The following is a 22,500-nucleotide window of genomic DNA, read 5'->3' as shown; positions in this document are numbered from 1 at the left end:
AGATTTCAACCTAATTGAAATTAAATTAGATGCGTTACACAGTCTGTGGCCACGGGTATAACCTTGATGATCAACACAAGAGCGATCACACCAACAGCGTTCAGAACTTGAGTCAGGCAGAGTTATCTGAACCGTAAGCAGCCGCCCCCCCGCCGGCGTCTCTGTATTTACGACTACAGCAATACATGCTCCCTGGGTGTCGGGCCAAGGAGCTGCAACACGCTATAATTCCTTCCTTGCCTGAAATTTCTCCGGTTATAATTTCACCCCAAGAAACCCGAGCTCCAGGCAGCTGGTTATTCCATTATATTTGCTGACTTTTCCCCGAAAAAAGAAATTATTTAAATATCGAAAATTGTGAATACAGTTGGGAAGAAACTGCATATATGCGTTCGTATAAAGTCATACACACACACACACACACACACACACACACACACACACACACACACACACACACACACACACACACACACACACACACGCACACGCAAACATACACTTTGTACTGACAAGATAATATCACCTCAAAAGACAGTGGCAGCCAAGCAAGACGCTCTTATGATCGTGTCTGGCAGCTTGTCTCTTCTTTATTTTTATGTTTCTACTTGGGACGATTTAATTTCAAACTGTTTTTATTTCGTTGTTCTTAGATTTTTTTCTGCTTATAATCTTAATTTTCATCTTTATATATATTATTTATATGGTATGTGTGTGTGTATGTTTGTGCAAATGTTGTGTGAAAGAACGTCTGCGTAAGTGATATAAATTCACATTTATCTTATAAATTTACAATTAAACACCCTTCAGATGCTATTCCAAATAGCACTGGTTAAATCTGAAAAAAAAAATATAAGGAAAAATTGTAAGGGTTTTATCTCGAGCAGAGGCTCCAGGCTCGTCTCCTTGCGTCCATTAAGTGTAGCCAGCAATTTCAGTAAAGTTCCCAGAGTCCCGTCGTTCAGGAATGTTTCCACGACGGTAGCTATATTAGGGGAGGACGAGTGCTCGCGAACCTGTGTGTCAGCTCACCAACTTTGGTAATGAAGCCTCTTATGTTGGCAGACGGTATGCTGATGAGCCGGCTCCTCATGTTGACACACGGCTTGACTAGGCACAGGAATATGGTGGTTACCCACGTGGGAGGTAGGATAATGGGGCACAGCTCTCTTTCTCTCTATCTTTATTTCTCTTTCTCGCTCGCTCTGAAGCACGCACGTCTATACCCGTACACATTCCTATTCATGGGAAGACTATTTTAAAAAAACCTTCATGGCCAGAAGCACAGTGAACACGAGGAGACATTACCAAAACTTGAAATTTGCTGAACACAGAAAGTCTTTTTTTACATGGTAAAGAATACAATTATGGGACAGAAATCGACCTGGAAATTCAACTCGATCTGATTAAAAAAAAAATATTTTACTGAGCATGTGAACTGAGGGTGAAGGGTTCTTGATCTAAGGAGCTGGAGAACCCACCTTTTTTTTCTGTCAAACCTGATTACCTCCCATTACGCAAGATCTGTATTGACCGTACGAGTTTAGCACTTTCCAGTGCTCTTCCAGTTCTCTTCCACGGTAATAGAGATTATTGGAAACAGTGCTGGGAGACGTAATATAATAAAGAACAATAAATTCCTAGGAGACTACGAGGAAGCTGACGAGAAAAATCTCTTGGAGTTCGCAAGGGAAAGAAACGGACGAGTGGACAAAATTTAATGTTTTGGAAGAAGGCTTTCATTTACAAATATTGACTGACGAGATAGAATAAAATGCCACAGTACCGTTGATAAGACAATTCACCAATGACTCATGACGGACCGGGACGTCGTCATAAAGTTCCTCTCCCATGGGTGGGTTTTTGGTGACCTCATTGACGAGTGGGATGAGCTGTACGTGAGGCAGCACGCCACTAACTATAAAAAAAGTGTCCAAACCGCTTTCATCCTGGAGCAGGAAGTACAAACTCTCCGTTCTGGAATTTCCAGGAAAGTGGTGGGGAGTAGACCCATACAAGACCGGAAGATCGCCTGTCTACCAGCCATTTGTAGGTACCGCCGCCCTTCTCTTATCGACCCAATGTCACATGCTGATTATAGTACTGTCGAGAGGAAAATTAACCCTCATTTATCTGGCAGTAAATGCGGGGGTGGAGGGAAACATTCCAGCCACGGCCCCTACAACACACTCCATCATCCTGTATTAAAGACACACCTTGCAGGAACTTATATCGTGTTATCGTTATGCTCTGTCACAACTTTATCATTTGCTAAAAGTTCTGTCAGAGCGATAGGTTGTCCCAGTAAAAGCTTGCTCTCCAGTGTCGTTTCTTCACTGGATCGTCCCCATTATCCAGGCACCAGGCGGGGTACTCCCACAGTGAGTTACAAAAGTGTTCCTGTTTGTGATTACTCCAGTTCAGCTGTGTATATGAGTCGACATCTACTGTAATAAAAAAAACAAACTTGGAGCTGCCTTACTATCCACTGGAGCAAACCTGATCACCTCCCATTGCTGCAGGTGCTGAATGACCCTTATGAGTTTGGCGCTTTCCCCACGAAAAATCATATACAATAGCTGTGAGGCCAATCTCTGGTTTCCATAGAAAAAAGTCCACTAATAAGCCAGAGGAAAAATGATCCATCAGAGGGGAAGTATCAAATGCGAGGGGTGACAGAAAGAGGGGAACACGTATCAATCTGAGGGGAAAACAGGAAGAATGGATATACCGTCAGCGGGATGTACTGTTACCTCGTCTTTTGTACGAAGCCTTGTAATGAGTGACCACGAAACAAAGGGGTTGTGAGCCTTGCATTCGGTATAACAAGAGTTGTAGGGTGGGGCCCTGCAACCAGTCTAGCAAGGGTTGCAGGGTGGGGGCCCTGCAACCAGTCTAGGAAGGATTGCAGGGTGGGGGCCCTGCAACCAGTCTAGCAAGGGTTTCAGGGTGGGGGCCCTGCAACCAGTCTAGCAAGGGTTGCTGGGTGGGGGCCCTGCAACCAGTCTAGCAAGGGTTGCAGGGTGGGGGCCCTGCAACCAGTCTAGCAAGGGTTGCAGGATGGGGCCTACAAGTAGTTTGTAGTTCAGCAGAAGTACTAAATTGTGACTAAACAGTGGTTCATCGCGCTAGCTTCTGGCTTACTAGAAATTGTTTTCTGCAGTGGGAACCTTTGTTTTACACAGTTACAGGACGAACCAAAAATCAGAAATATGCAGCGCCCAATATGTAAAATCGGTTAAATAGTAATTCCAAGAGAAAAATTAATAATAAAAGCACAAATGTAAACAAACAAAAGAAAATTTAATTAAATAAAAATGAGAGATTATAAGGAGAGGAAAGGATAGTTATGATAAAGAGAAGGAAAGGGATGGAAGAGAAGGCCACATCGAAGGATATGAGAGGATTAGCGTAGAAATGAGATAAAAGGAATGATGTGGAGAAGAGACAGAAGAGGAAATAAAAGGAAGTGGAAACGAGAAAGACCGGAAGAGGAAAGGAAGCAGAGAGAGAGAGAGAGAGAGAGAGAGAGAGAGAGAGGCGGAGGAGAGAGCCCCGTTAATTCACTTTTAGCTTTAAGAGTCCATTGTTAAATGCACCTGTGATGTTTATAACACAATTAACACATGTCCCGTACAGGCATTTGCAACAGAGTTTCAAACGGCCTTTTCGGATCTAATTACCACTGCATAATTGCCCTAATTATAATAAGCTAAAAATATAGAGCGCTAGCAACACTCGGGCGAATATACTCATGAATAACATATTAACCAGGTCAAAAATTTATTGTAAACGGGGGGGGGGGGTTATGTTAATGACATTTTTTGTTGATATTCCTGTTGGATCTAAAATTATTTTTTAGAGAAGTAGCTTTGGCGTTGATACCTGATACATGTATGACACAGGATGCATAGCTGGTGTATCAATAACATCGTCTTAGCTAAACGACAGCAGCATGACCTTCGTATGTCCTGTTAGCCGAGTCGATCTTCCAGCATCCTGCTGCAGAATTTATTTTTTTCACAACTTACACACATGTGATGTTTCCCAGGTGCCTCACTTCTACAAGACAACTGTTCAGTTCCAGGATGTTCATTAGTAAAAGAAACGATAAGAGCGCCAGTGTACAAACTAGCTCCTGTGACCTTAACCAGCACAGTACTACCACACACTACTTGAAGCCTCTTCCCGGTAAAAGCAGAAATCGGCCAACTACATGTAAATATTGGAATTCTATGTTCTTTACTTCAATGAAGTTTTTTCTGCATACTTTTTATTATGGAAATCTATTTTCTGAAATTATATATATATATATATATATATATATATATATATATATATATAATATATATATATAATATATATATATATATATATATATATATATATATATTATATATATATATATATATACATTATATATATATATATTATATGTCGTGCCGAATATGTAAAAGTGGTCAATTAGCAAGAACTCATTTAAAATTAAGTCCGTTCTAAAATTTTCTCTTATAAGTTTAAAGATATATTTTTTTTATTAATTTTAATGTAAAAATTTTTAATTTTGCTCCAAAAGAATCTTAAAAAACTTACCTAACCTTATTATAACAAGAGCAATTTATTTTACCCCAACACAACTAAATATATTTTAGATTTGTTTACAGTAATTTAATACTAAACAAACACAGTGAAATATATTTTTTTCGTTAGGTTCAGAATGATTTTGTCGAAATTATTGCATACACAAATTTTCGCTTGTCCTATTTGGCAAGATGAGCGTTGCTATTTAAGTCAAGATGGCAAGTTCTGCCTATTCGGCACGACATATATATATATATATATATATATATATATATATATATATATATATATATATATATATATATATATATATATATATATGTCGTGCCGAATAGGCAGAAATTGCGATCTTGGCTTAAATAGCAACGCTCATCTTGCCATATAGGACAAGTGAAAATTTGTGTATGCAATAATTTCGCCAAAATTATTCTGAACCTAACGAAAAAAATATATTTCACTGTGTTTGTTTAGTATTAAATTATTGTAAACAAATCTGAAATATATTTAGTTGGGTTAGGCTAAAATAAATTGTTTTTGTTAAAATAAGGTTAGGTAAGTTTTCTAAGTTCCTTTTGGTGCAAAATTATAAATTTTTACATCAACATTAATGAAAAAAATATATCTTTAAACGTATAAGAGAAAATTTTAGAAAGAACTTAATTTTAAATGAGTTCTTGCTAATTGACCAGTTTTACATATTCGGCACGACATATATATATATATATATATATATATATATATATATATATATGTCACAGGTAGTGAACGTGGACTCATGTATTACTGTATGTGGATATTTGCCGCAGTGAGTAGTATGGGTGTTGTATATTATCGTCAGGGCCATGGGAATTGCGATAATTACGGTGTTTACTATTGTCATTGTCACCATTGTTACTAACAGTTACCATCGTTATCAAACACATCGCTATTATCATTGTCATCATCGTCGTCGTCGTCAACTGCTACAAAAATATTCATTGTGCTATGTACCGAGTCAACAAAAACAGGTGAACTATCAACAAAGACTTAATCAAGGCAGACGAAATAATTATAATATTTCAGCAAACTTATGATCACATGAACAGCGTTGAGAATGATTTGTAAGTTCCCACTTGTGTGTTAGGGGGGCTCCGCTCCCCACCGGCTACATGCATAAGTAACAAAAGAGTTATCACGAATCTGTAAATTATCAAAATTTTAATAGCCTAATGTTTATAAACAGAGGTATCTGCTTAAACCAATTATGTGTCATCTGACCAAGTCTATAAAGAATAAAATTTGAATACATCTAAAATAACGGTATACAGAAACTGTTACAATGGATGTATTTTTTCTGTTTTTTTTTTTTTCTGTACGTTGAATACAAATGAATATATTACTTTTAGCTATCTACCTTCGTTGTATATGAAATTTTAATGGTAGGTTTAACTTAATGATTATTATTATTCACCTGATAAAAATTCTCTTTTCTCTCTCTTTTTCAATATTCGACAGAAAATAATTTCTTTGTCTCAATATTTACCGAAGAGTCGCCAATAACCAAGTACATAAAACATTCATTTGTTTAAGCCATCACGGGGAAAACATTCCAATTGGTTTTCACTGATTTATTCAATCAGAGTTGATGAATGAGTCATTGGCCCCAGCTGGTGGTGCCCCTGAGCCCCAGTTGGTGGTGCATCTGGCTCCAGCTGGTGGAGCCCCAGGTCCCAGCTGGTCATCCCAGGATCAAGTTTTTTATCACTTATTTTCCCTGGCCACATACTCTACAGTATATATTGCCTTTAATGTAAAAAAAATCCCTCCTTTGAGGTTACCAGCTCTGCTGAATAAATTTTTCTGTGCAGTTCCTGAAAGGGAATTTTCTGTACAATTTTATTTAAATTTCCTCAGTTTTCTGGCTCACTTTTGTCCTCTTCGTCTTCCAGTGTGATGTTTCGACCTCAGCCCTTTTAGGAAGCCTTAGACCTGTAGTTGTTTATCCATCAAGTGCTATATCTCTGGAATCTATCTCTGCTACTATCTCTACTAGTAAAGTGTCCTTGGAGTTCTCTTCCTCCTCCTTGAATCAAATCTGATTATATTAAGGTTGGTAAAATTACTGACAATATGTTAGGTAAAAGGACACAAGTTCGGCTAATGTGACATTTTATTGTGGCAACGTTTCGCTGGACATGGTTCCTGGAAAGCGAAACGTTGCCGTAATAAGATGTCACATTAGTTGCACTTGTGTCCTGTTGCCTAACAAACCTGACTACATTTCGCTCCTCAGGGGTATACGTATTAAGCGCTTTCCCATGAATGCAAATACTATGCATCTTTCCAACTCAGGGACATGCAGGTATACAGCTGGTATAACTGTGTACAACTGATGGGCAGGAGGTATACATATCGTATGAACTGTATTCATGAATATCACACACACACACACACACACACACACACACAGGACAAAATGGTAACTAACACACACACACACACACACACACACACACACACACACACACACACACACACACACACACACACACACACACATAGGTGAGTACACACACACACATAGGTGAGTACACACACACACACATACACACACGTGCTCATATACAACAGGCCTAGTGTCTAATCGACATGTGCCTAGGACAAAATGGTAACTAACACACACACACACACACACACACACACACACACACACACACACATACACACACATACACACACACACACTTTAAAATGCACCTTTATTACCCCATTTCCCCTACACCCTCCCAACCCTTTCCCATATTTCCATCCTTACCCATCCTTCTTCCTTCCCCATCTTGCCCATTCTTCTTCCTTCCCCATCTTACCCATCCTTCTTCCTTCCCCATTTTACCCATCCTTCTTCCTTCCCCATTTTACCCATCCTTCTTCCTTCCCCATCTTACCAAAGCTCTGGTCATACCTCATGCCTCTCAGAGGAATCTTTCACGCTCAAGGCATTGCTTCCTTCTGTTGTGCTACCTCTAAAGACTTGCTTTCAAAACAGAATTTTGACCAGGGCTCCTGTCCTAGTACTATACCCTAATAAAAATGTTACTCGGAAGAGAGAGATACTACATATCACGATGGACGGAGGATCAAGCCTCCATCTCTCATAGTGCTCGTTGACCCAAACGATTTTACTCAGTCATGAAAAGCGACTACCACAAGAATAGAAATGACCGATATTTTGACGACCTTTCTATATACTCAGAGAGTTTTATAAATTTATTTTGACCTTGATACACACACACACACACACACACACACACACACACACACACACACACACACACACACACACACACACACACACACACAGTAGCGACCAGTAAAGAGGCGGGGCCAGGAGCTATGAATTGACCCCTGCAACCACAAATAGGCGAGTACAAATAGGTGAGTACATCAACCAAATAACTGCTGCAGCATACGAGCGCCTGGCAAACCTAAGAGCAGCGTTCCGACATCTAAATAAGAAATCATTCAAGACACTGTACACTGTGTACGTTAGGCCCATATTGGAGTATGCAGCACCAGTTTGGAACCCTCACCTAGCCACGCATGTAAGGAAACTAGAGAAAGTGGAAAGGTTTGCAACAAGACTAGTCCCGGAAATATGTCCTACGTGGACAGGTTAAGGGAAATTGACCTGACGACACTGGAAGACAGGAGAGTTAGGGGGGATATGATAACGACATACAAAATACTGAGAGGAATTGACAAGGTGGACAAAGACAGGATGTTCCAGAGATGGGACACAGCAACAAGGGGACACAGTTGGAAGCTGAATACTCGGATGAACCACAGGGATGTTAGGAAGTATTTCTTCAGCCACAGAGTTGTCAGGAAATGGAATAGCCTGGGTAGTGATGTAGTGGAGGCAAGATCCATACATAGCTTTAAGAAGAGGCATGATAAAGCTCACGGAGCAGGAAGAGTGATCAGGTAGCGGCCAGGTGAAGAGGCGGGGCAAGGAGCAGTGACTCGACCCCCGCAACCACAACTAGGCGAGAATACACACACACACACACACACACACCTAGCCAAGCACGTAAAGAAACTACAGAAAGTGCAAAGATTTGCAACAAGACTAGTCCCAGAGCTAAGAGGTATGTCGTACGAGGAGAGGTTAAGGGAAATCAACCTGACGACACTGGAGGACAGGAGAGATAGGGGGGACATGATAACGACGTACAAAATACTGAGAGGAATTGACAAGGTGGACAAAGACAGGATGTTCCAGAGATGGGACACAGCAACAAGGTGACACAGTTGGAAATTGAAGACACAGATGAATCACAGGGATGTTAGGAAGTATTTCTTCAGCCACAGAGTAGTCAAGAAGTGGAATAGTTTGGGAAGCGATGTAGTGGAGGCAGGATCCATACAGAGCTTTAACCAGAGGTATGATAAAGCTCACGGTTCAGGGAGAGTGGCCTAGTAGCGACCAGTGAAGAGGCGGGGCCAGGAGCTTGGACTCGACCCCTGCAACCTCAACTAGGTGAGTACACACTCGAATACACTGTGGAAGAAAATATCGAGGGGAAGAATAACAGGTGGGGGACAGGAGAAACCAGGTTTCCGAAGAGGAAGCTTTGCAGTGATGAAATAGTATATGAATGCACCGCTCCGAATAAGGGAACTGTAAGAAAAATGAACGAATGAGATGGAGTACCTAGCCGGAGAGCAACGGGAAACTAAAGAATTTGCATCGGCACAAAGGACAGAGGTCACACTGTGTAGCACAACACTGGTGTTAAGTAAGAAATCAAGAGCGAGTCTATTGTGAAAATTGGGCCGTCGTAGGACACGGGATAAAAGTAAGCGTTACAGGTCACCAAAGATGGAGCTTGAAAGTAAGTGGTTGTAGTCTTATACTCGTATGAAGAAAAGAAAGTGTAAAAATAAATAGAGACCGTGATTCAGTAAAAAATGAAAATAAGGGAAAAAAGTGCAAACGCATGGAAAAACTACGGTAAGTGAAGGAATAAAGAAGACAAGAGAAATAAGCAAAAGATCCAGAAGTTAATATTCAAGTATAAGAGAAACTGAGGTATAATTTGAGAATGACATCTCCACAAAAACCAAGTTTGAACAGAAACTGCTTCACCTTCGCATCAAAAGAAAGACGACATTGAAAGACCAGCCACTATGTCTGAAGAAATGATGAGAGAGAATGATAAACGATAAGGAATTATGTGAAAATTAAGCCTAAGATTTAAAGATGCGTTCCCTGTGTTAAGGGCAAAACCAGAGAATGAAAAAGTGAGAGCACATCACCAGGTACATGGCAGCATACAACAAAGGAGGTTAGTGAAAATACTTTTGAGTGAGCCGAGCACATTAAAAGCAGTGTTACCCGACAAAGTCTTACCATGAATTCTGTGCAAGGGAACAGAAGCACTGTCTGAACCACCAGACAAAATCTACAGGAAATTAGTGGGTATGGGACCCTTACATTAAGAAAGGTAACGGACAAGATGCATTGAGCTACTGTCAAGTAATGGAAAAGATAGTTGGAAGGAGAGAGCTGGAGCACTTGATGAGAAGTGGTTTTATGAACAATAACTAGCACGGGTTTCGAAGTGGGGAATCTTGCCTTACAAAGCCACGGTAATTCTCTGACAAAAGTAGCAGAAGTAAGGTAGGAGGGAGGGGGATGAGTGACGTGCATATTCTTGGACTGAAAGGAAATATTTGATATTGTACCACGCAAAAAACTGGGACAAAATCTTGAGGAGCAGGTAGGGGTAACAGAATGAACTACAACAGTCAAAGAATATCTTATAGGAAGGAGTTATTGTCCGAGAAGAGATGTCAGAATTAATAATGTAACACACAGGGTTCCGCAGGGATTGGTATTAGACTGGGTACAATTTATGGAGTATGCAAATGACATACCAGAAGCTATGATCAGGTATATGTTTGCAGACGACATATTAATGAGAATAAAAGATAATGAGAACGACGAGGAAAGGCTGCAAGTGGATCTGGGATAAGGTGACCGGAAACTGTGAATAGACTCCGAGAACAGAAGCTAGAAACCTTACAGAGGTACACATCAACCGATTCTCAGCAGCAGACGCTCTTTTTGGGAAATCTAAAGAGTAGCTGTAAGGAATCTCAGTGAATGATACACGGACCTATATACCACGTATGCTATACCTGTCTTGGAGTATGTAGCATCAGCATGGAATACTTATCTGAAAGTCACATTAAGAAACTTCAGAAAGTGCAGAGATGCGAAGTGAGACAAGTCCCAAATTAAGAGGTAGAAAGCTATAGGGAGAGTCTCAAGGAACTGAACCAAGACAGTAGATGATAGAAGAACCAGGGAGATATAATAACTGCATATAAAATAGTCTGGGGACTTGATAAGGCGGACAGGGGTAGACTATTCGAGAAGCGAGGGGTTCACCTGGAAATTAAAGATGAGTCATAGAAATGTCGGGAAGTATTTCTTCAGCCTCAGGATGGTCAAGAAGTAGAATGACCTGGACGAAGTAGTGGATGCAGGCTCCACACACAGCATTAAAAGTAGGTATGACAGGGCGAAGGGAGTAAAATCGGCAAGCGGCATGTTAACAAGCAGGGCCAGGAGCGGAGATTCGACCTCTGCAGCCACAAATAGGAAAGTGCAGGCTCGCTCTCTCTCTAACACACACACACACACACACACACACACACACACACACACACACACACACACACACGAGAGAGAGAGAAGAGTCCCACATTCCTGTCAGTCAGGCAGGAACACAAGCTTGAACGAGTGGGGTAAAAAAAAAATCCCTTTACACGACCCTTCTTCTAAAATTAGCGCAATCCCACTAATGGATTTCGACTGCCTCTTTTTTGAAAAAGTTGCGCCTTCCATTATTGTTAAACATTCAGAAAAAAAATCGACATTAAAAAAAGACATTTCATGGTGAACTGAAGTATAAAAGCAACGTGGGCAATAGTCTTTGGACCGTCTGTAAAGGATGAAATGACAAGAAATTTACTCTGTGCAATATTGATTGTTGTAGAGAAAACTCAACCCCTAAAGCTGTTATATGTAGCATAAATTCAGCCCCTGAAGCTACTAAAGGTAGCATAAATTCAGCCCATGAAGCTGCTAAATGTACCATAAATTCAGCCCCTGAAGCTGCTAAATGTAGCATAAATTCAGCCCCTGAAACTGGCAAATGAAATAATTTCATCCCTTGAACTGGCTGAATCGAACGCATTTTTTTTGGGGGGGGGGTTAAATATAATACCTGGCCTAGAGAAAGTGTCGTTGGTATCACTAATAAGTATTTTTTTTTGAATGCGCAAGCAAAAAGCAGTATATTTCAAACTATTACGAAAGGAAAATACATTTCACAAACGGAAAATTAAAAACCCAAACTTATCTTCTCCTTCCTACTTATCCCATCTCACTCGTTCTCGCTTTCTCCCTCTCCCTGCTCCAACCAACCTCTTCCTTTCACCTTCCTTCCCCATTTCCACCCCTTCCTTCGTCTTCTCCATCCCTTCCATCTTCCTTCCCTCTCCATCATTAGCAACACAAATTTTTCCACCATCCAGGCCCCCACATACACCTTGAAGAATGTCCCTTGCATCAGATATCCAGTGGTGGCTATTACTCCATAATGTCCTTACCAGCTGACTCCCAAAGTCGCCACAAAAGGCTTATAGCCGGGATTGTAAATACGGTCGATTTTGTCTGGCAGGATCTCTAGTTATCTCCCTGGAAGATAACTACGGCATTTTGCAATTTCTTGTTAGTGTCACCTAGCGACTGTTTGAGGACTGCATTACATTCTTTGTTATGTGAATAAGGTTTTTATTTTCTTTCGATATTTGTTCATTTATTTAAAGATTGAAGGATTTGTTTGTCGGGGTGAATTTATTTTACATTATTTTACTGTGTACATTCGTGTGCTTCATATTATTCTGTGAATTATACTTCGTTTTAATACAGGTTTTGTTCCAGTGGTTAAGATGGTTGGAATATTTGGCATGTTGCTGGCTCAGTTTATTTTAATTTATTGTAAGTGTGTTTGTACACTGAGAAGGTCTGTAAAAATGTTATTAATAAAATAACTGTTTTACCTGCAGGTAGTACGCGTCCTGCCAAGCGTCTTTCCATGGTACGCTGGACGAAGCCGACACTCGGTAAGCTCGGCTGGTATGTAGCTCCAGTCATCCAAATGATTGCCATCCTGTAGGTAAGAAAAATCGGGTTGTTTTATTTTGTTCCAGCCTGTCCGAAACAATTATTATTTGGTCGTGTTTTATGGTGATAATTTTTAGTGTGTGTGTGTGTGTGTGTGTGTGTGTGTGTGTGTGTGTGTGTGTGTGTGTGTGTGTGATTGATTAATAGGGTTTAAAATCTATCGACTGTGCTAGGGTAATAATCAAGGCTGCACATAACCTCCTCACCTCCTGACACGAACACTTTAATTCCTAAAATAGGGATTAAAGTAACCTCTTATCATATGTACGCTGAGAGAAATACACGTCTCAGTGTGTGTATCCTGTTTTCGTTAGGAGGAGATGGTTCAAGTTTCTACGGACCTTCTACAGAGATAAGAGAGGCAGGAGAAGCGCGACCAGGCGCAGCCTCCCCCAGCGGGTGCTGGTGAGATGGTGTCGCTACGACTGTACCTCGCTCTATAAAACACACACTGCAATTAGTATCCCTTACCTTTGTTACCTCCTCCTCCTCCTCCTCCTCCTCCTCCTCCTCCTCCTCCTCCTCGACCACCCCCACCTTCGCCCCATCCTCCTCAACCACCACCTTTGCTCCCTCCTCCCCCTTCACCACCACCACCACCACCTTTATCCCTTTTCCCTTTACCTTCTCCAACTTCCCCTCCTGTTCCTGTACCACACCACCTCATTTCTTCCATCTCATCCTCAGTCTTCTTTTCCTCATTATCTTCCACAACATCATCATTCTTCCTCTTCCACTAATGCAACCATTGTTCCTGGTCATTGTGGTGGGCTGTTGGCGGAGGCGTTTGCTGTGTATTTGAACCTTTGCCGTTTACTGTAATAACGGAAGCACATTTGTTGAGGACATCGGTGGAGGTACTGGTAGTGCAAGTGGTGGTGGTGATGGGACTGATGGTGATGGGACTAGTGGTGGTGGTGATGGGACTGGTGGTGGCGGTGGTGATGGGACTGGTGGTGGAGCCTTTATTAAGAGTTATCATCACTGAAGAATCCTTGCTGTACCAGTAAGGATTCTCAGGTTCAGACGCGAATTTGGGAGCCGTTGACCCGGATATTTTGTTGGGTTCAAGTTATAATATTGTCTGAGTCTGGCTAGGTATGTACACAACGGTATCTATGCCTTTGGCATTTATCTTAATGCACGTCAGGTGTGACAAGATTTTTAAAAGCCCAAAGTTCAGTTTGGTGCGTAATTCATCATAGGAACGATGCATTCACCTTGTAAATTTTATATTATTGAACTTAGAATGTAAACAATTTTTTTTAATAATTCACGAAAATCACTATGAAAGCAAAAGACTCGGCAGGAGATGCAACATTCCCCCAATGAAAAGCAGAGGCGCCACGAATACACTGAGAGACAACACAATAAGTGTCAGGGGGCCAAGATTGTTCAACTGTCTCCCAGCATACATAAGGAGGATTACCAATAGACCCCTGGCTGTCTTCAAGAAGGAACTGGACAGACACCTCAAGTCAGTACCTGACCAACCACGCTGTGGTTCGTACGTCAGTTTGCGTGCGGTCAGCAGTAACAGCCTGATTGATCAGGCCCTGATCAACCACGAGGCCTGGTCTCAGACCGAGCCGCGGAAGCGTTGACCCCCGAAACCCTCTCCAGGTATATTCCAGGTAAGTGTTAAACCCATGTGGGTCAGCGCAAGACATGGTGGATGTTTGATCCTCCGTCTGACGAGTGCAAGACTGACTGACTTCCTATTTGTACTCTCCTTACAAAGAAATGTAAACAAACTCTCTTGGTATATCATTAAAAAACTAACCAATAACAGAAGCGCCTTTTGAATTTATCTTTTTCTGTCATTTGATCTTTCACAAAGGCTGGAGCAGCTAGGTTGATGAGGTGCCAGATCAATCAGGCTGTGATGGATATGTGGGACAGCGGGCCTCTGGCAGCAACAGCCTGCTTGACCAGGCAAGCACCAGACCAGCCTGGCCCATGGCCGGGCTCAGAAAGTAGATAAACTCACGAAACCCTTCAAAGGTATATCAAAGGTTCAAAGATAAGAGAGAATAAATACAGGTAGATAAATAGATAAATATCACTTTGATATCCCTATTTACAAAATGTTTCACCTGCACTCGCTATTTTACTGGGCTGAAGAAGGCTGCTCTTCAGGCGAAACGTTTTAGAAATAAAAATACTAAACTGCTACACGTTTTGTTCGTCTGCTTGTGGCTGTTGTATAATTTTAATACAAATAAAAGTGTTATCTTGGGCATTGAACAAGGTCAGCTTTCTAAGTTAGATTTGGTGCGTTTTTTCTTTTTTCATTATCAATGAACATATATATATCTAGATATATATATATATATATATATATATATATATATATATATATATATATATATAGTGTGTGTGTGTGTGTGTCGTGCCAAATAGGTAAAACTGGTCAATTAGCAAAAACTCGTTAATAATTTTGTACCAAAAGAACCTTAGAAAACTTGCCTAACCTTATTAAAACAAGCGCAGTTTAATTTAGCCTAATCCAACTAAATATATTTTAGATAAGTTTACAATACTTTAATAATAAACACAAAGAAATATATTTTTTTCGTTACGTTCAAAATTATTTTTTGCGAAACTACTGCATACACAAATTTTCGCTTGCCTTATTCGGCAAGAAGAGCGTTGCTATTTAACTCAAAATAGCAAATTTTACTTATTCGGCACGACATATATAATACACAAACACACACACACACACACACACACACACACACACACACACACACACACACACACACACACACATACATTAGGACAATTTGTAATTTTCAGAGACAAGTTGATGATCCTAGTTGTAAACAAAGTCATTAATGGATGAATTAGCCAGACACAGGAGCTTAACGCGGTAGTTATGAGGCCGTATATTAGAGGCTGGAGATCCCGTGCTAGAAACACAATTTGCTACATTTGCGAAATCGAGAAATCTCAAGTTTGTGACAGAGGTAGCACTAATAAATTGTGACAAGGGTGGCACTCCTCCACAGCCACATGTTTGGCTGTGGAAGGTCGAGCCTCTGTTGATTCCAGTTTTGTGTAATATAATTAGGTAAACAATTAAAAAATATATGTATTTAAAATTAAATATATTTCTATGAGAAGGTGATAGGTGAGATATGAAGGTTCGAACAGCCGCTGGATGAACACAAGTGCTAAACACTTGGTGTAACAGTTTAATAAGAGGGTTTGTAGGGTTATTGAGGTGCTAGAACGAGCGTGTGCACGCACAACTGGCAACTAAGCAGATGCGTTCTCTCTCTCTCTCTCTCTCTCTCTCTCTCTCTCTCTCCAGTACCAGCTATATGCTCCTCTCCCTCCTCAGTTTCTTCTTTTTACTAACATCTGATATAGTTTACTTGCCCCTCACTATCCCTGGGCAGCGCTGTCTGCTATGTCTTCCTCTTATTAAACACAATAAACTCGTGTGACATAAATGTTTTCGACAATTGCATTATCGTTCCTTCCTCACTTTCACTTTCTGAAAATCTGAATCGGGTTTTCTGTTTTAAAGTTGTAAGTTATCAAAAACGCATCATAAAAAGTTCCCCCCATCCCTGCAGACTGTGTGATATTCCATGTATTACCGCAATTTTTCTCCTGGCTGGCTATTGCAGTGTGTTAGTGAAGGGAACTGGTAAAACAATGGCAGGGAGCGTCCAAGTGGTGGTGTTGCTGGTGAGGTCAACGGCTTTGACAGGATGTGTCCTATGAATTCTATAACGGCTTGTCTCGTATAAATTCTAAACTTGTGTTTCAATATACAGTATACCCCCGCCCATGGTAACACAGTGGCTCTGTGAGTGTGCACTTGTGCTCCAATACACAATACCCCGCCCATGATAAACGTCAGCCAGAGCTCCACTCGACTTGTATTATCCCAACCCTGGAGTTCCTCACGCCAGATTAGCCTCTCCGGGAAGACCTATGTGACGTGATCACTAACTTGCTCAGGGGAAGATCTCACATGCGGATAATGTCCTCCTCGACTTGCAGGTCGAATTCGCTCCTGAAGACAGGTGGAATAAGGGTTGAAATAAGCGGTTGTGTGATGCCCCTTCTGTCTGATCCAAACAACCACTTCGAGTGTCCGGGCGAGCTTTTATTGCTAACACCTAAGTGGTAATCACTTTTACACCTGTCCCGCTAAGTCATAGCTGCAGCAAACATCGTGCGTGTAGCTTTGACTGTCTGCCAGAGATAAGCTAGCGCGCGTCTAATGATTGATACACATCATTTTAGGTATCTCAAAAGGAATTTTACAGATTTTCGTAGCAGAATCAAGATAGTTACTTCTTTGAGATTCTGAAAATCATCTTTTCTAGGTCTGTGTCTGCTGTTGCTATATTTTGTGAGGTAAATTGGGAACAAAAGCGTGGGAATGAAAGGGAGCTGTGAGGGAGGAGACAGGATGGCAATTGAAGAAACTTGAGAAAAGATTTATGAAATGCCTCCTAACAGTTCAAGGGATTCATCGCCCCCGTAGATTGGTCACAGACCAGGCCTCCTAGTGGGAAAGAAACGACTAAAGACCAAAGGAGGAAACAAGAGGGCTCTATCGGAGGGGTGTGGAACTTGGACGAAACAAGGGGCAAGAAGAAAAGAAAACTGAGGAAAGAAAATGAAAACTCCCAGATATTAAAAAGCAAAAACAGTTAAAAATAAATTATTTAACCAAACACAATCACATTGCCGAACTACATTAATTTCATTATCAACTTGATATCACGAATTTCGTAATGTAGTTCATGCTTCAGGCTCTGAATACATCAAATTATCTAGTATATATAATCTACAAAAAAAAAAAAAAAAAAAAAAGGCCACCCAAGCCAGAGATTACAAAAATATCTTAAAATATATCTTTTGTCCAGCAATTCGTTGGGATCTAAATACCTGTCTCGGGAGACTGGACAAATTTCCAAAATAAGTGAACAAACTCGAGTAACAAATAAAATAATACTCCCCCCCTTCCCCCGTGAGCTAAATGTATACACAGGTCCAGATGTATTACAAGCAGCATGTATAGCATTGTGGCACGCGTGACCTGAGTGTTGCAGTAATATTAGTGTCTCTGTAATTAGAGCTGAGCGTGTGGTGTCGGACCAGTTACAGACTCGTGTAACTTTGACACAAACTTGGTAATCACTCGGTGTATCGTTACATCTCAACCGGGTCCTCCTAATAGGAAGTTCGTTTTAGCATGGGGTTGCAGTGCCTCAATTTCCAGACGGCTGAAATGAGAATAAAATAAAATGTCAGGTTCTTCTAGGTCAGGTTTGCCTAACTTTAACGATAGTACTTTGTATTTACGTGTAGGTAACCGCTACTAGCGAAATTACGTACACGGGGAGTAAAGGGGAAGACACAGTGCTCACTTAAATAGTTGGTAAACTAACGCTAAGTTGCTGGACCAGATGTACATATGGTGCAGCGTTGTAACATGGAGTCTGAGTGGTGTTAGACAGAGAGGTTCACAAGCCACTGTCTCAAGCGTGTCACACAGGTTCCCCTTCCCTCTTCAATTACACAGCCTGAATCTGGCTTCTGACAAAGTTGATCAGTGTTGGTTCTGGGCAGTTCTACACACCTGCAGTACTTGCTACAGGCGCTGTATGCCAGTCATTCGCATAATCGTCAGTTCTGTACATTTAGCTTCTCTCGTTTATTTAATATTTATGCAGTGATCAGTAATCTGTTGAAGATATAAAAAATTCTTAGTCTTCTCGAGAATCTGTTGTTAATAACTTTTAATACTTATTAAATTTGACCCAAGGACTTCTGGCTTCCATTAATTTTTCTTTACCCCACTCATATATATATATATATATATATATATATATATATATATATATATATATATATATATATATATGTGTGTGTGTGTGTGTGTGAGAGCGAGCTGTGAGAAATATTTCATACTTTAATACAATGTCTATTAAAAAGATAAAAATTTCTTGTCTAACTCGTGAAAAGTAATATATGAAAAATAATCATTGGTTGAAAATCTGAAGCATTACATTGCGCACTTTATATTTAGTACACTAATATATTCTCAAAGATGAGCTTTCAAAAATTAAAATACATTATCATATAGATAGCTGCTTCGTCCACCTTTCAAATATTAATTTTTCATTTCCATTATTATCATATTCATGGGGATGCGTTAAACCAGTAAGAGTCGTGTATTATCATTATTAATTATTATATGAAGGAATATACCTGTGTCCTTCAGGACAGGCGGGTGGAGACTCGATCCTCCACTCCTTATAATTAGACTCCATTTTAGTTGTCTTCCTGAAGGTCATTCAGCGCCTGGAGAATGGGAGGTAATCAAGTTTGATCCGAGAACGGGGAGAATACCTCTTAACTTCTCGGAATAAGATCATCTGATCAGCGTAAAGGTATCCTTCCCCACCCACCCCATCTTCAAGGGTCTTAAAAAAATATGTAGTTATAGGTATATCTTGTTAGATAGGAATTTTCTAGACGTAATAAAATATCCTTAACGTGAGTGCGATGGGTTACTGCATCCTTAAGTATCCTTAAGCAAGGAATCCCAGCAATCCTTGCTTAAGGATACAGTAACCCATCTCACTCACGTTGGGTTACTGCATCCTAAAGTATCCTTAGGAAATGATTGCTGATATGCTTCAGGTATCGTAAACTATCCCTAACCTTGATGGAATAATCAGGATATCCTATACTATCCCTGACCTTGATGGAATAATCAGGATATCCTATACTATCCCTGACCTGGGATTGATGGTATACTAGGCGACAGCTGCACAATGCATCTCGTAATAACATAGAAAGTACCATGAGAACTTTATTGCTATTTCGAGTTTTAAACCTTTAAAATGTGTTAATTTCGCAGTTGAATAACAGCAAATTGCCATTTAAAGAGTTATATTGTTAATCATATTGTTATGATTTGCCAAACAAACCTATCTGCAATTGCACATCAATTTTTATTGCAAAAGCCATTGATTCCCTGCAATGTTGACGTTCCTCTTGACAGTTTGTCTGGTAAATCAAACCAAACAAGGGAAAAAAAGCGATTATTGTCATTGTTTCAGAACACAAGTTTTTACAACCCAACTGTAAGCCATGTTTTCGAAATTAAATTTTACATTTTAGCTACTTATAATATGCCATTACTACCTGGCTCACCCTCCATCACCCCCGGGGCCCTGTCGAGGCCGCGGGGGTGATGGAAAAGTCGACTCGTATGCCCAGGGTTTATTATATATATCATTTTTCTAGGCAAGTGCAGTTAGCGTGTTTAACTAAGGATTATCATTCGAAGTTTTGAAGGACTCACACGGGTTCTGCACATCACATAGTCTTTATTATATGTGCACTTCTGGTAAAACGGCAGTTGAGTGAATGCTGGTGTGTTTCTTTCTTTCTTTTTGGAGGGGGAAATCCCTCTACCTCGGTGGGAGACGGGCAGCTTGTTGAAAAAATAAAATCAGTCCCCAGGACTCTACAAGAGTCAAGTTGTTCCAGTCACACAACTTGGGACATTATATTTTCATCTCTTAGATATGTTTTCATCTCTTAGACAAATAAACCACCACCAACCACCTACTCAGTTTGAAAGCGTAGGTGCTACGCTACCCACCTCCAGAACTTACCACTTTTCTAACAGGAACGACGGTGGTGGAGGCAGTGGAAATATTGCTCTGAGATCAATATGTGGTACGAATAACGTTAACATTAACAATCTGAATTCGGTATTACTTGGAATCATGAAAGGCTCGTAAAGCTCATTTTGCACATAATTAGGTGATTTTGCAGGAAAGCCTATCAGCTTGCAGCTTTACTGCCAACTAGCAGCAGTTTCAAAATAATTTCTCGACTGGCCATTTCGAGGCAACATATAATATCTCTAATTAAATATTCCCGTCATATCGTGGCATTTATTGTTTCAAATGATTTGTGATAAAGATTACGTGATCATCGTGACTTATGTAAATTAAATTTAACTCTAAATTATTAGTCAAGGGAAGGAAATCTTTCCATTAAGATTGCTCATTTCTTTTGATCTATATTTCCATTAACGAAAAATACGCGTACAATAATATTTAATGAAAATATATTAAACCACTAAGACAAAGATAAACTGAATCAGCAACAAATATTTGTAACTAACATGAAAATATCAATACTGGAACCAAGTGAACACAATTTCATGTTATACATATTTTTTTTTTGTACCAAAAATCCCTTAACAAATTAGCTGTGCACCCGCCTCAGAATTTTTTTTCATTCATTTTAGTCTTCAGTTTTTGTTTAGTAAAAGTTTAGTGGTAGCCTATAATGAAATTTGAAAGAATTAAAAAAGTGGGTATAACGTAGAATTCAAATACAATAATACTAACAGCAGATTAATGCAATGTTGAGAAGGTGTGTTCAAGGGAAAATTAGTCAAAACTTATTTTCAAAGGAAAATAAGTTTAATGAAGCAGATTATAAACCGTAGACAGGTGAGAGGCAGCAGTCGTAGGTGGTGTCACATTTGTCCAATGTGGAAGTAGGTCGTGCCCAAGGGTTAGGCAAGCGAAGAATTCTCAAGTATTAAGATCCCAAGAAGTTGCAGTGTCTGACAGGATTGTAGATGAATGGTTCAGAGAACCGACATGTTGTTGAATTCTTCACTTGCCTAACCCTTGGGCACGACCTACTTCCACATTGGACAAATGTGACACCACCTACAACTGCTGCCCCTCACCTGTCTACGGTTTATAAGCTGCTTCTCCGCTCATATGCCGTATTCTATTCAAGTTTAATGAAAAAACTATAAGTATCATAAACTAGGAATAAATTTGAATAATAAACGGGTGTGACTAGTATGAACAAAACAGGGATATTAGAATGGTAACGACGGCAGTGCTATTACCTTTCTCATGTACGTTATTAGGAACAGATTATAGAAATCGATTATTACACAGTCATCTAAATCTCGTAATTATTATATAAAGCAACATATTGCAGAGGTGAACGTTATTACGTCAGTTCCAAACATAAATTTGCCTTAGGAGCAATTTGATTTAAGCACAATACACACGCAAGACAGTGGTGGTCTCTTCAGAACGCCTGGCGATAACGTCCCTGATGGTTATCAGGCCAATGAAGGTCAGAGACTTCGTGCTTTCATCAATGGATGTCAGCTATTGCCTCATCGTGATGACGGTTTACTCATGAATTGTTCATTCCTGATGGGATGCCATGTGATGTGCAATAAAGATACTAGTTGTTTATCTGTATAATAGTGGTTTTATATCTTGCGTGTTTATATATATATATATATATATATATATATATATATATATATATATATATATATATATATATATATATATATATATATATATATATATATATATATATATTATAATGTCGCTCCGAATAGGTAAAACTCGTCAATTAGCAAGAACTCATTTAAAATTAAGTCCTTTCTAAAATTTTCTCTTGTACGTCCAAAAATATATTTTCTTTTCATTTAATAATTTTGTACCAAAAGAACATTAGAAAGCTTGCACAACCTTACAACAAGTGCAATTTAATTTAGCCTAATCCAACTAAATATATTTTAGATAAGTATATAATAATTTAATAAACAAACAGTGAAATATATTTTTTTCGTTAGGTTC

The 22,500-nt window shown here is 39.8% G+C and overlaps 1 long non-coding RNA gene across 2 annotated transcripts in view; it reads left to right on the top strand.

The window, feature by feature from the left end:
- Positions 1-22,500, top strand: part of LOC138852765 (uncharacterized) — a 392,759-nt gene that overhangs the window by 132,676 nt on the left and 237,583 nt on the right. For both annotated transcript variants that reach the window (XR_011392062.1, XR_011392063.1), the window contains exon 3: positions 12,703-12,812. This is a non-coding gene — a long non-coding RNA (uncharacterized lncRNA). The remainder of the gene's footprint in view (positions 1-12,702; positions 12,813-22,500) is intronic.

Source organism: Cherax quadricarinatus, chromosome 16, assembly GCF_038502225.1.
Source record: "Cherax quadricarinatus isolate ZL_2023a chromosome 16, ASM3850222v1, whole genome shotgun sequence".
Taxonomy (NCBI): domain Eukaryota; kingdom Metazoa; phylum Arthropoda; class Malacostraca; order Decapoda; family Parastacidae; genus Cherax; species Cherax quadricarinatus.
Note: the sequence above shows the minus strand (reverse complement) of the source record. Positions and strands in the feature narration are given on the sequence as shown.